General features: G+C 36.5%; 2 protein-coding genes across 2 annotated transcripts in view; one reads left to right on the top strand and one right to left on the bottom strand.

Annotated features, from left to right (window-relative positions):
- Positions 1 to 2,895, bottom strand: part of LOC149776790 (uncharacterized) — a 51,749-nt gene extending 48,854 nt beyond the window's left edge. Inside the window, exon 1 of the mRNA XM_089941478.1 lies at positions 2,686 to 2,895. The gene's annotated coding sequence lies outside the window, so the exon portion shown is untranslated. The remainder of the gene's footprint in view (positions 1 to 2,685) is intronic.
- The window catches only part of LOC149776789 (Na(+)/citrate cotransporter-like), a 68,730-nt gene that overhangs the window by 1,360 nt on the left and 50,938 nt on the right, over positions 1 to 16,432 (top strand). The gene's annotated exons all lie outside the window — the stretch shown is intronic.

The following is a 16,432-nucleotide window of genomic DNA, read 5'->3' as shown; positions in this document are numbered from 1 at the left end:
TCAAAGAAAGATATATGTACAAACCTTATTCTCTAAAAAGTGTACGACAACGCACACTCTCTTAGCAAAGAGTCACTTTGTCTATAGAAGACGAGCTATTTATTATCCTTTGAGCCATTATAGGCAAATAAAGGCGCAAGCAGTCTAATCGTCATATCTTTTTTAATGCGTGTAATGAAAGGTGGTTATTATCTATATCTCTGCACCAAGGATACTAAATAAATTTATTACATATATACAGTCAATAAACGGCGTATATAACTCCCATGGAGTCTTGGTGGATTTAATGGTAAGATGCACAAAACTTGGGCCAGAACATCGTCGCTAGCCAAGGTTCCGATAATACTATCCACACTTTGGCGGATCGAACAGCTATATCGGTGCTTTGTCCTAGCGACATCTATTAGATTTCATGTGTTGCCTCCCTTAGTATGTAATGCCAACTAATTAATAGCGTGGTGCATTGTACATCGGCCGGAAACGGTTGTTGCAATTAACCTAAAAAGGATACTTTGTATGTTTAACATTGAAAGTATGACTATGTACCAGAGGGAAGCCATTACATGTCTATTTGAGTGAAAGGTATTTGTGCAAACCCGAACCGGCACTGGAAAAGTACTTATTTATCATTCCATTTAAGTTGTGTGCTCCCCTTGTCTCGATCACCTTGGAACAGGGTTCAAATTTGAACAGCTTAATTTTGATTGGATGTGGTGGCCCGAAGCTCAGAAATATCTGCTCGATATGCTAAGGTGTAGATAGGGTTATCGGAACCTTAGCTATCGAAGATGGGGCTAGCACTTTGTCTCCCATACCGGAGAGTCTGGGTGGATTTAGTGGCAAGATACATAAAACAATATCTTCATTGAATCATAAAGATTTAAGTACTTGAACATGAAGATAATGACATTCACAAGAAATCTTTTGCTGAAAAATGCGTAAACTGTCGACTATATGTGAACTGTCTTTAAAGCATGCATAAACTGTTACTGCAACATGCGTGAACTGTCATTGAAAAATGCCTGAACCACCATTGAAGCATGCGCTATGCATCTTTAATCCGCTTGAGAGAGAGAGGGGGGTGGGTGGGTTTATGCATTATGATAGACTTATCAGAATAGTTTCATAACCAGAAATGTATATCGATCTCTCGATAAATTATTTATATAGGGAAAAAATGGGGAAAATAGAGTATTTATTGGGTTCGTGGCACATGATTGTTAAGTAGCGAAAAACAGTTTTATTAAAGAACACATCTTGTTCGTAAATGACAATAATTAGAGGCAATTCATTATTGGTGGAATTTCATTCTTATAAAGGCTTGACTTTGGAACACTCATTACTGAAATTATCACCCGATTTTTTAGGTGCGGGAGTGAAAACGTGCTGTAAGTAGGCTGTCGAGATTAAACAAATCTCCAATCAAAAATGTATGAAAGAAGGATGGGTCTATAACGAGGATTATAGGCTTGATCATGATCATTTAGACACTTAAAGTTATTGAATTTTTAATATAAGGCCTTTTTTATATGTTGTCTATGGGAGTTGAATTAGTACAGTTAGTCCATCAGATCCGGGATTACAACAACATCAGCAAGTTGCATCCTGGTTGGTGAATGCATTCCTGGTTAACGAACTGCATGACGAATAATGATGTATTGTTTCTGCGGTTTCTTCATTTAATTATAAAGCTGTGTCCTCCCCAAAGTGAATGTTGTCTATGTAGAAAAGCAGAAAGCCAATTATATTCCATTCTGATAAAAAAATGCCGACTACTACGGATGTCCCCCATAAAACTTTATTTTAGTAAAGAAAGGGTTTCATTCAAAATGTCACTTGATCTGGCTGTTTGGATTTATATCTGGCAGTCAGATGTAAAACCAATGTAAACTAGAATACATTATCTGACAAGAAACTGAACCGATACTAGCTTATAAGTCACGAGTCACATATAAAAGACTACGCAATTTCTACAGAGGTGCAATAATGGGAATACTAATTTTCCACTTAAAATTGTACAATATTATTCAGGACAACACTATCAATATCCATAATTTGAAACAAGAACAAAAACAACACCTTCTTTACATCTGCATGTTACGTTACTGATTGTCAGATATTTGAGCTCCTTTCTCCAAGAAAAGTTTCTTGTGAAGTACTTTGAGACAAAAAATAAAGACTGCAAGGCAGACTTACGTAATTTTTGTAGATAAGTACGGTGCGGAGGTATCTATTGGATGTTGTTGCAGCAATACATGAAGAGAAAACTGCAAGTCAACAGTTTCAGTTGAAATATATTTTGAACTGCACTATTTTGATACGAGCTAAATGTATTCATTGAAATGTTATAAACTCTGTGCTGTAATAGCGTGTTTTACAAGTCAAAATGGATCACGCAATTTACGTATGATCAGTGGTAAAAATAAACCGATTAGGTTTGAGTATTTCCTTTGTTTTGTTGCGGTAATTCATTTGCCTCAAGGCAAAATATCAACACCAAGGCTAACGCAGTTATCTTCAGTTATTCATTTGCTTTAACGTAATACATTAACACTAAGGTTAACTCATTTATCATTTTGCAGTAAAATCCGATGGAAGAATGCAAGACAGATCCTAGAAACTCATTCCAATTTATCTAAAACGCTTTTAAATGGTTGTTAGTTCATAAATAAAATGTTTACTTACGGTTTTCTCCGATCATATGGAAATTAAAGGTCACAGTTACACAGAAGTTGTTTGCTCCAACTTAATAATATGAGTGAAAAATTTGATGCATTTGTTCATGTGATCTTGCTTGCTTTGATTTGGTTTCTTCGCATATTCTGTAGGCATCATGTCATCTGTGATGTTCTATAACTTCACACAGACTGTCTTAATTATATAATTTGTCTCAACATCCTACAGGCAGCCTTTATTAAATATTTTGTCACAGCGTAGTGCAGACAGCGTTCATTACATAATATGTCACAACATATTGCAAGGACTGTTAATTACATACTTTGACACAACTTCTTACAGACTGTGTTCATTATTTACTTTGTGGCAACTTTTACCTGGCATCCTTGATTATGTACTTTGTCACAACTTTAACATACAGCCGTAATGATATACTTTGTCACCAAGGAAACGAGATTTTTTTCTTCAGTGCAGAACAAATGCTTACAATTCATTAAAATTTGCATGCAGAAATTCCTTCCTTTATATACGACGACCTTTCAGTTAATAACCATATTATCGTTTGTTCAGTGCATGCATACTTCTAACACTGCGTATTTGGAAGAGATGCAAGAGCCTTTAAGAAAGAGTAAAGGTATGAACGATAGTACAGATTGAGTTTCTTCTGCTTCCAAAGGAGAAACTTCATGGACCATAATCCATCTCTCACTTGTACTACCAAATCTTCAAACGATCGTTATTTCTTGTGTTTGATATCGTTACTTTTAGTTAAGATATTGCGCTGGTGTCTTCACCCATTATTTTTGTCGGATACTAACTGTTTTAGGCGGCATTCATAATGATGCCGTGTCCATTACATAACTTGGCACTATCACTTTATTTCAGTTAGTCCATCTTGTTTCTATTGCTTCGCATTGGTATCATCCTGTTAATGGTTGCTAATTCTGATGCATGTCTGCAACTGTGCAGATGCCAAAAGATATATGTTTGGAATGTGCGTTGTCAGTATGACTTTACTCTGGATAACATCGTAGTACTGAGGATTTGTTTCAGTCGTTGACATCTTATTATGTTGTGACTGTTGTTGTTAACCTTTGCTCCCGTCACAATCTATGTTTGGATTACCAAAGGTGCTATACGTTTTTGGTAATTGTATTATTATTATTATTATTACTACTACTACTAATACTCATAATAATAGCTCTACTGGTCAATGACCACAAGAGCGTAAGCGACCTCTTGTCTTTCGTTAGCTCTCCTATAAAACAAGTTTGTTTTTTGTTATTCTGTTTAAACTACGGAAAGGATTGTCGTGACATTTTACACATATATTCATTTCAATATCTCGCTTTTCCTAAATGAGAAATGGCGCACTTCTGAGATTGGGAAGCCATCTTTAAAATCTTTTATCATTGCCTTCTTCTGAACACATGTTCATATTAAAATTGGGGTTTTGATTAAAAGAGTTGTCTATTTTGTCCAAGATAAACATAATGTCAGTTTTGCATTGAATATGGCCGACATGGCAGCCATTCTATAATCATGGATTATCTCTATGCGACCTCGTATAAATACTTGTTGGTTCATGACAATCCATAATGGCCGCTACTACAGCTATCTTCAAAATCTTGTTTTTACTATTCCTCCAGAAAGGAATTTCATCGGTCATGGAGCTTCACTGAAAGACTTAACTTCACGTCAAGCTGGTCATAAAAGAAAATGGTGCTATCTGATGTTCAGTACGATCATCACGCTTGACATATTGAAAATCTTGATAGAGCTCCTCTGGAATGGATTGGCGTAAAGGCCTGGATATTTCACTAAAGGTTTCATCATGTCAAGATGTTCTTAAATTATATATATATATATATATATATATATATATATATATATATATATATATATATATATATATATATATATATATATATATATATCATCCGACATGTTAGACTAGCTCGAAATTATTGTTATTGCTACTTTTCTGAACGATGATCGTGCTTATATGAGCGTGTCAATAAAAGAAAGTCCAATTCATTGGTGTAGGCGGAGTATTTTGAAATGCAGTCAAACTTCAATGCGCGAAGAGGGAAATGATGGGAAAAGGATGCAGGAGTGGGGTTTCCATCTTACTGGCGTTGGTCGGGAACTTGGCCAGCCAGAAAATGTTTGAGTCACGAGAGGTTAAATGGTGCATTCTGGTGAGTTTTGAAGGATTAGAAATGTTACGGGACAATAATTTTCGTAGTTTTTTTTTCTTCTCGTATACTCTACTATATTCAACTGCATATTTCCGTACAGTAGCCATGTCACTGCTATTTACTAATAAGTATCAGAAGTACATTCCGTTTCCTTTGCTCATCACGATAACATATACCCTATTTTGAGATCATTTTTTTCTTGTTGTGAAAACAGAACAATCGTCTATATATGTACAAGAAATGCGCAAAGCGCATGCGCAATAAGCTTGATAGACCTGTAAATGAAATTAATATATGTTAATAATACTAATAAAAATAATAATAACTTCTCCATTTATAGCTTTGTTAGATGATGGTGATTTTTTGTTTGATTATAGGCAATTGGTATTTTGAAAATATTTTTCAAGCAGGAGTCATAGTGTACATTATTTACAGGACTTAACGGTAATGGTAATTTTGCATAGTTTCGTAAAATGGCTCCTTCTCAATTCTTAACATGTCTTCTATTGATATTGTTAGGTTTAAGTGTGTATTATGTATTTAGATCATGCTTTGTGGTTCGTGACGCAATACATCGATTTAAGCTAAGAACGATTTACTGATCAGTCATACAAATAAGAAGCTAGTAAAAAAAAAAATGCACGTGTGAAATTAAAGTCTGGTGAATGCGTGATCGTTACTTTGTTTAGAGAAAAATTATTTGTGGTATTAGCGCTGTAAATAACTCTTCTGCCGTCAGCCACTATTGTCTTATGGTTCTTGGAAATAGGGGAAAGGTCGACCTTAAGCCAGCCTCACACAGATGTTAGACATTGTTCGTTCGGTAGTGATGAGTTGTTAGACCCATCTGCACTCTGCGCACTATGAGAATTATATGCGAGGCTAGTCGAGTGTGAGGTTGTCAGGAGAATCGATCCTGAAACTGGATTTCGGTTATGTTGAAGAGGAATGACATGTGGTGCAATTGAATGAAAGAATAATGTTTATGAGTAAAGAGTAAATATGGACTTTCTTAAAGGATACTTGATGTGATATTGGGGAATCCACGACTGGGGAGTAAACATGGCTTTTCTTTACGTTGCTTGATGTGATATTGGGGAATCCACGACTGGGAAATTAGGCTCTAAGTATCAAAAGGACAGCCGCGTTTATCTTTGGTCTATAGAATTTTTCTTTCTAACATCGATATTACTTTATAACAATGTGGGTATGTGAGAAAGCTTGCCAGTAGCTTCTCGTGGGTCGATGATTCTTTCTGGAGTTTTCCCAGGTGCTTCCTCCACCATTAATATTGGCCGCCATGCATAGCCTATAGTGTGCTGAGAAATGGCGTTAAACCCTACAACAACAACAACAATAACAACAACTTTATACCAATAAAACGATAAGGTAACCTGCGGATTAGGGTTTCACTCCCAGGTTCAGATTCTTCATTCGTGTGGCAACCATAATTTGAAGTGAGCAAAATACTTGAACCATACATAGTTCATGGTTTTAACCCAGTTAGAAAGCTCTGAAAGTTAGATTGTTCGACTACTCTTTTAGATACTTGGTTATTAATGGCTCCCAAGGAATTTATAGGTCAAATTTAAGGCTTTATGTTGTTTGTCTTTTTCGCGGGAATCACAAGCGAGATCACAGAACCTTGCTAACAACCACATATGCTGTTTAGTTCATTATATGTGACCCATTTATGTCTCGTTTATACGACAACTACCTTCTTCAGTACAGGTTTAGATCTGGATGGAAACTAAGGATTTGTATGTACCTATAAATACAACTTGACCTTACCGTACATTTTGGTTCTGCCAGGCAATGGTGTGGCATGCAGGTCATTGGAACATTGACCTTAACCCCGTTCTCCTGTATCTGTAAAGGTCAAATCATGTGTACACAGTTTTACAGGCGATATCTGTATCATTTACGTATTTGTTACATTCAGTTATAATTCGTATCACTATGACGGCAGATAATCTTGGGCAACCAAACCCCATGACTCGTGGCATTTAATAACGCACATGCATTATGTAACTAACTAAAATAGTGACATTTTAATCATGCAAAGTTGTGAGCGAACAACAGGAATGACAACGAAATATATATGACTTGATACGTAGAGAGGAAATGTCCGGTCATTTCTTTAACAAGTTCGTATGGAAATCTAACATTTACAAACATTTGGGACCAATGCATGTGTATAAAATAAAATTTAAAAAACACCAGAGTACATAAAACAATTCACAATAATAGAAAGAGCTTGCTAATTTGATTAAAATCATTAATTTACCTTTCTCATGCAGGTTATTTGTGACATAATTTAGAAAAAAAAATAAATTAGGTTCCGACATGCATACTTCTTATCTATCATTCTATTAATTTTATAAATTTGTATAATTTCAACCGCAAGCAGTAGAAAGATCTATAAGAGTCGAGAATATTTAAGCACAGTTGGTGAGGTAAAATCACTTCATGTTAATATGTTGACCATCTACATGTAAGTGGATCGTGAATGTCGAGGGGTTATCGGAGTCTTTCTTCTGTTAGCGCATAGGAAATGTTATCAAACTTAAGTGTTTATAGAGAAGAATCAAGAATCGTGATGAAAATATCCTACATACTCAGATGCTTCAGTTTTCTTATATACATGTTCATGTTGACACCTAGCGAGTTTTTCTATCTCTCTCTCTCTCTCTCTCTCTCTCTCCGACCATAAACAATAATATAGCAATACAACTATTGTTTCTTACCCAGCTGGAATTATATATGGAATTATATATAAAGTCTCAAAATAAAGAATATTGTCCTTGTATCCAGAAAGTATATGCGAATGTTTTATTCTATTTATCTAAGTATGAATTATGCCCTGCCGAAATGTGTAATAATAATAATAATAATAATAATAATTTTTATTGAACTAGTATAATATTTTTTGTCATGAGAGACCCATTTGCCATTGCTTCTCAAGATCTGTAACATGTTACGGCATAAAATGTAACTTACACACAGCCAGCTATGCTCGCACACATACCAGCAATACATTTTTTAAATATAATAATGTGTACGACTATATATATGTATGACAATTTACTTAAACAATGCAAGATGCATAATTTTAAAAAAAAAACTGGGTACAAAATCATGTTTTCATGCTAAAAAAGCAAACCCCTCAATCTGTAATTACTAATTTGTAAAACAATAAAATCAATGCAGGGAAACCAATATACATGAATAGATTCTACTCTACAATTTTACATGCATACGGAGTTTAAATATACTGGAGTTGGAAAAAGGCTATAATGACTTTAGTTGTTCAAGCGACGTTAAAAATCTAAATCACACAATTCACATCATATAAAACATATAGAAGGAACACATTCCTACGATAAGTGTTATAAGTGTTAATACATCAGAAGGAAATAACTAATAAATGTATTATCTAAAATGGAGGAAAATCCGTCCAAAACTATGTGTACGCAATCTACACGGTGTTTACATACCTAAAAGATTGTAGCCCATACCTGTATGATCTTACTCTAGGAATCTCCACGGTGTTTACATACCTAAAAGAGTGTAGCCCATACATTGATGTCTTTACTTAGAGAATCTCCATGGTGTTAACATACCGAAAAGATTGTTGCCCATACCTGTATGATTTTACTGAGGGAATCTCCACGGTGTTTACATGCCTAAAATATTGAAGCCCATACATGTATGATCTTACTCTAGGAATATCCACTGTGTTTACATACCTAAAATAGTGTAGCCCATACCTGGACGGTCTTACTCTGGGAATCTCCACGGTGTTTACATACCTAAAAGATTGTAGCCCATACCTGTATGATCTTATTTAGGGAATCTCCACGGTGTTTAATACTTAAAAGAGTGTAGTCCATACCTGGACGATCTTACTCCGGGAATCTCCACAGTGTTTACATACCTAAAAGATTGTTGCCCATACCTGTATGATCTTACTTAGGGAATCTCCACGGTGTTTACATACCTAAAAGAGTGTAGCCCATACCTGGATGATCTTACTCTGGGAATTTCTATGGTGTTTATATACCTAAAAGATTGTTGTCCATACCTTGATGTTTTTACTTAGACAATCTCCATGGTGTTTATACCTAAAAGATTGTAGCCCATACCTGCATGATCTTACTTAGGTAATCTCCACGGTGTTTAATACTTAAAAGAGTGTAGTCCATACCTGGAGGATCTTACTCTGGGAATCTCCACGGTGTTTACATACCTCAAAGATTGTTGCCCATACCTATATGATCTTACTTAGGGAATCTCCACGGTGTTTACATACTTAAATTATTGTAGCCCATACCTGGATGTTCTTCACGGCAGTTGCATACCTTAAAGAGTTTTAAAATTATTTTTAAGACACCCAAATCATTTAAATATTTGGACAGTTCTTGTTTGAAATTTTGAAAACTTCAAGTGTCATGGTCTCCACCAGTCAAATGTGTTGAATTGATAATTTGCTAATTCCAAGAATTCAGGGTAAGGTTTCTGGTAATCATTTAAGATACATCTCGGAGCTCTTTCACCAAACTTATCAAAGTTTGTTCAGGTTAACGAGATTTGTGAAATGCCAGGTTATGGGACAGTAGTATAGTTTACCATAGTGAAAGAATGGAACACCTGCAGTCGTTGTCCGGTTATAAGTTAGTGTCACTGGAGTAGAAAGCCTCATGTTTGTTAGTTTTCTTTCAAAGTACAGTAGATTGGAACTTAATGGGGTTTGCTTTCATGTCATTGTCAAAATAAGTTGTGACCTGATTGCAAAGAGTTTTGATACAGTTTGAAAAAACTGATATGATGATAGATGTTTGTCTCAATGATGTGGTTAGTTTTACTTTTATATTAGGATCATCTCTGGCTTCTTGAGTCTTTTTGGGCAAATGTTCTGGTCAGGGCTGTAGCTTAAGAATATTTTTTTTTTATAGGGCCAGCATACTCTTCAACGTAAAAATAGAAAACCTTTAAATCAAATTTTTTTGTGACTCACCGTCTGTAGGTATACTCGTACAGGCATAAACTCAGTGTGATTAAGTAGCAGTTTGTATATGATATATGGAGCCGTATCATGTGACTTTAGTATTGCGAGGCACTGAAGGAATGTTAATCGTTTAAAATATGACGCCACCTGTTAAGCTAATCAGGGGTTTAGACTGCATCCTGTTGTGGTTTCAAAGAAAATAACAGATGTTGTCGAATTTGCTTTTCTTTATTAAAACTGATGACTCTCTCTCTCAATTTAGGGCGGCAGGTCGACCACAACGCATTTCGCTACCATTTTGATGACTAATCCAGAACATCTTCCCGATCTATCTTTTTATCAAATAGAACTACCTTAAGTTCCAGAGGGGAACTATTGCGCTGCCAGTAAACTGTAGGATTAGACTTATTTTCTAGTTTTAGGATGTCCACCTAGAACTCCAAAACTTTAGTTATTATACTTGGATTTTCTTCTATGATACCCCCTGTACCCATGATTACAATATTCCACTTTTATTTACCACATACTTTCAATTGAATTCTCTCCTGGATTTCATGGTTGCTTGTATCTTTAATTTTGGGAATGATCAATTTTAATCAAATGCGTTAACACACTATTGACATGCTTATGGACTCAGTTTGAACTTGTAAATGCAGATTTACCCATATTGTCAAAAGTACAAACAGACTAACTGCTGATATTGTTTTCTTTGCTATATGTTTGGGGGTTGAGAGTTGTGGAATTTAAGGTTGTGTCAAACTTAGCACTGTCCATATCATACAATGCTCTTGCAATCTACGTAGAACAGCAACAACAGAGACAAACACACGCAAAAATCTATTAAATTATGTCGAAAACATAATTACATCGCAAAAGATTGAATAATAATAATAATAATAATAATGAGGACTTTGTATAGCGCCTAATCTTTAGAAGTTCTAAGCGCTTTACAACATTAGACAACACCTATTATAAGATAATAAATAAAATAACAAACAAAACAAAAAAAAGCAACATATAAATAATATTATTACAAAAACAAACACCATGAAATTAGAAAAACATTAAAAAGTAAAAAACATGCTGAGAATATTTCAGGTAGGAAACATTATTAGGTCTTTAAGTTAGTTCATGCAGTCGAAATAAGTGAGTTTTGAGAACCATCTTGAATGGGATCACTGTGTCTTTGTGTCTAAATTCAGTGGGCAATTCATTCCAAGTTGCTGGGTCTTCGTATGCAAAAGAACGCTGTCCATATGACTTTGTTTGCATAGTGGGAATAATGAGTATACGATTGTCAGAGGAGGAGCGTAAGTATCTTGCTGGTGTGTACACATGGGTGAGGTCGGATAGGTATGTTGGACTAGGGTCCGACAGTGAAACGTAGCACACAGAACAAATTTTGTGTTTGATTCTGGATCGAATAGATAGCCAGTGTAGGGTACAGAGCAGCTGGGAGGTGTGCTCCGATCGTGGTACTCCGTGGTATGATACAAACAGCTGTGTTTTGAACTTTTTGAAGTTTCTGGAGTAGATATTGAGATGAACCAGACAGAACTGAGTTACAATAGTCCAGTCTTGAAAGTACTAATGAACACAAAAGTGTTTTAGTGGAATCAGCTGAAAGATATTTGCGAATTGAGCTGATGCGTCTCAGCTCAAGATATGCAGCCTTGCATATGTTCATGACATGTTGGTGCAATGTGAGAGTACTGTCCAGAGTAACACCTAGGTTTCGTACTGACTGTGAATTTAATGTTGGCGTTGCTGGTATTTATTGTTTGAGGTAAAGGATGTGAATGAGAAAGTCTTTGTGTTGTGATCAGAATGGCCTCAGTTTTATCATCATTCATCTGCAGCTTGTTACATGTCATCCATGATTTCACATCAGAAATGCACCTCTCTACACCTTGGATGGTAGCATCAACTTCAGTTGGGTGGCTAGATTTGTATATTTGGGTGTCATCAGCTTACAATTGGTGAGACACAGGATGATGATCTATGACACTTGAGAGCGGCTGAGTGTACAGAATGAAAAGAACAGGTCCAAGAACAGACCCCTGTGGAACACCACAACATGGATCAACTGGGCTGGAGTTTATTCCATTTGCACATACAATTTATGTCCTGTTGACCAAGTAGGACTTGAACCACAGTAAGGCTGTATCATGAATGCCAAAAACATGCTTGAGACGGTGAAGTAATATATCATGGTCTATTGTGTCAAATGCTGCAGACAAATCAAGGAGGGTGAGGACTGTAATCTTTCCACTATCCAACGCAGAGAGAATGTCATTAACTACTTTTGAGTACTTTCAGTACTGTGGCAAGGGCGATATGCAGATTGTACATTGCTAAAAAGACTGTTTGAATTTAGATGAGATAGAAGCCGGGATAGAACAACCTTTTCTAAGATTTTTAACATGAATGGGAGATTCGAAACTGGGCGGTAGTTCCTTAAACCATTATGGTCTAGTGTTGGTTTCTTCAGCAGAGGCTTTACAATGGCAGTTTTGAAAAATGATGGGAATTGCCCTGATGAGAGAGAGGTATTAATAACATCAGTTAGTGAAGGCAATAGCCCATTTGATACCGAATTTAACCGAGTTGCTCCGTAATTATCCGAATAACCTCCCGAGTTACTTTATAGTCCAGCCAATCAAACGCTGGTGGGCACATGTATATATCAAAATGACGTCCATTGTTGTTTAGAAATATTTCAGAAATAAAATTAATTAAATGATTGAAATTTATATGTAAATTATCTACAGACTTTCAAAAACAAATCTGATAAACTCATATGAAACGCATTTTATTATGGTGACGTTTCAGATGCACAGAAATAGTTTGAACAACTTGCTCTTTGATTGTCAGGATTAAATTTACTTCGACACCGTTTCCTAACTTACATGTACATGTTCAGATGTAAACAGCTCAAAGCTACTCTCTCGTATGGGTTTAAAATCCGCCCTAGTTTCCAAAAAATAAGACAGGATGGTTCCAATATTACATTTCGTCAATATCTGCGGCAGTATCGCTGTTAATATGCATTTTTCAACTCGATAAACAATGTTGAAGTAGTTACAGAACTTGATACTGATGCTGAAGCGTTAGCCATATTTTGCCCACCACCTATTACGGTCAGCTGACCACCCGCCACGTGATCAAAATTCCGAGCAAATTACGAAGTTCACCGAAGTCTGCATGAAATGGGCTATACTGGCTCTAAGCACTCAAGCAGTAGTGATGTTAGAATTGGATCAAGTTCACATGACTTTGGTGCACTCTTCATCAGGATTGTTCGTACGTAATCCATAGAGACAGGTTCAAATGCTGCTAATGGTTGCCGCTCAAATTCTGTATCCCAACTGTATGGTGACGACGAGTCAATTGAAATCGTGGTGTCAAGCTTATCTCTAATGGTTTGTACTTTGTCACGGAAGAAATTTGCAAACATGTCCGGAAGGACGACTGGAGAGTAGATAGTTGGAAGTGGTGTTGATTTGTTCCTTGACATTAGCTTGTTAGTAATCTCGAAGAGCTCTTTGCAGCTGAAACTTTCCATGATCTTAGTAGTGTAGTGGGCTGATTTCGCTGCATGGACTATATTTGTGACATTCTTCTTAGCTACTTCATAGATTTGCTTATGAATAGTGAGTCTGGTGGAAAGCCAGAGACTCTCAGCTTTACGGCGGTCTCTTTTAGCAGTGCGAAGCTGGTCCCTAACACTGCTATACCATGGAGAACACTTTTGAATTGATACTCTGCACTTGGTAGCTGGGGCATGTTTGTCAAGCAATGAACGCAGACAGTTATCGAGTTGTTCTGCGGTAGGAGGTAAGCAAGTTGTTAGGTTAGCTTGGATGTCGTGCATTAGTTTGGTTCTATTTATCATACGGAGGTTTCTCTTAGTAGCAGATAAAAGTGGAGGGTTAGGGACTGATACGTCCAGATGGCATATAATGCAGAGGTGATCTGATACAAGGTCATGGGATACCAGGGAGGACCGTAGAATGTTATCATCAGGTCTTTGAAGAATCCAGTCTAAAATTAGACCATGTTTATGGGTGGGTTGGTTAACTGACTGTTTGAGGTTGAAAACATTAATGGAATCTATGAGTTTTGATGTATTTGAGTTTCCGGGACAGTCAGAGTGAAAGTTGAAATCTCCAGGAATAATCAGGTTGCCATCTATCGAATTTCCATAATCCAGGAGTACTGCTCCGGTGGCCTAGTGGTTAGAACGTCCGCCTCGGGTGCGGGAGGTAGGGGGTTCAATCCCCGACCGAGTCATATCAAAGACTTTCAAAAATGGTATTTACAGCTGCCTCGTTTGGCAATCAGCATTAAGAGGTTAGTGTTAGGACTGGTCGGCCTGGTGTCAGGATAATTTGACTGGGTGGGAATCATGCTACATGTCTGCGGCATGATGCCCCAGTGCTAGACATCACTATAAACTGCCACACTGCAGACATCGTAGCAATATGACTGAAACATTGTTAAAGCTACGTTAAAAATCCAAATCACACTCACACATACACACTTAAAGCTACGTTAAAACCCCAAAATCACACCCACACCTACACCCACACACTTAAACTTAAAGCTACGTTAAAAATTAAAATCACACTCACACACACACACATAAAGCTACGTTAAACCCCAAATCACACACACACACACACACACACACACACACACACACACACTTAGAGCTACGTTAAAAATCCAAATCACAACAACAGCAAGAAAAGACTGATCACTATTAAAGTTTCATACACCTATTTTGGTCATTATACCATGTACATGTATTATTGCCATGTGACTTCAGATGATCACAACAGTAATTGAGCTTATACACTGTGATGAATTCTAACAAGTGGTAGTACCCAGATTACGTTATTGTGATTACAAAGAGGTAAAACTATCTAAGGCAGTTTTAATAGTTTGTGTAACTTCTAAACTTTACCAAAGATAAAACAAAAACATTCGCATTCATTTTTGAATTGTACACTGAAACATCTGTGTGATAACTGATCTCGAAGTTCGAAGATTATTTCCGCCCCCCCCCCCAACTTTTAAAACTTCAAATCGAATTTTACACAAAAGTATTTAGACGATATTTAATTAAGTTGACGACGTAAAACAATGCAAAATATCTCTGAGGGGAATATAACATTTCTTTGTCAGTGTATTGTATTTTTGTCTAGTTATATAGTAACCAAATTTAAAATGTACTTTTCTCGCCAAATGAAACTTTTGAACACTTTCGGACCGGGACATTTCTCCAAATATAAGGTGAGTCATCATCCGCGAATGAATGCGAATATAACTGACCCACATGCTTTGAAAGAATCATAAAAAATATTCTATGCTAAAATCGACAAAGGTAGAATTCATTTAACTTGATATGGTTTGACCTTTATGTCTCCCTGAGGTCTCGGGGGATGTTGAATAGGCGCAATGCGCCTCCCGCATGTCGCAAAAGGAAACTAACAGAAGCAGCCCTTTTTTTTAAAACAGGAAATGCGTCTCGTGACGATCTTCATCAAGAAGATCGTAAACGTGCAATGATTCATTATTAGGAAATGTAATAGCTCCATCAGATGAAATCGTCAAAACCCATTAAGGACGAGCTTGGTTAAGGGGTGTTCAGATGTTAAAAGTACACAAATGATTCGGAGTCGATATTAACCTAAAACAATCTCCTACAGAATGTGTATCATAATGTAGGAAATAATAATAATAATAATAATAATAATAAGCTGCATAGGTAAACACTTTTCCACAAAGTACGCTCTTTCTCTCTCAATCTTTCACTCTATCTCTCTCTCTCTCTCTCACACACACAAGCTTAGTCCTACATAATCACAGCCATAAAATATTCCACCAGCATTTTTTACTCATTAAATATTACTAAACTCTGTTCAGCGTCAGGGTCAGAAAATCATACCTATTGTTGGTCGCGTGTTTTTCTTATCTTCTCTGTGTCCTTTTGACCTATCAATGATCACGCATTTATGAGTTCATTATTATTTGTTTGTATATTATTGTAATAAATATGGAGTATGTACTTTTGGTTATAGCACCCCGTTTTAAGGAATTCTTAGATTTATGTGATTACTTGCGTGATTATTGGAATTCGGCGCAATGGAAATATCCTTAGCCCGAAATAATTAGCCAATCGCTAGGAGCCAATCGCTAGGAGCAAACGTCACGGAGCGAAGTGTTAGTGAGTTTCCATGATGGCATGGTTCACTAGTATTGAATTCAGGCCAAAACCGCACGAATGTCCCAGTCGTAAGATAGCCCATATTAACATCTAGTGGTGTACATTGGTGGTGTGACTGCAGTGGCAGTATTTACGGTAGGAATCCGGTAAATTACACAAAGGAATAAATAAGGAGGGACTTGGCAAATACTGTTTATGTCGGCATGGGGGCAAATATGGTGCAGTTATATTGGCGAAATGTGCCTGGAAAGCATACATTGACTGGCCTAAGGTGGCGGAGTTAAAATAGTTCCCAGTGTTGGGGATACTCGTACA

Source organism: Sinohyriopsis cumingii, chromosome 18 (genome assembly GCF_028554795.1).
Source record: "Sinohyriopsis cumingii isolate HCF-2022 chromosome 18, ASM2855479v2, whole genome shotgun sequence".
In the NCBI taxonomy this organism is placed as follows: domain Eukaryota; kingdom Metazoa; phylum Mollusca; class Bivalvia; order Unionida; family Unionidae; genus Sinohyriopsis; species Sinohyriopsis cumingii.
This window is presented reverse-complemented; position numbering and strand designations above follow the sequence as displayed.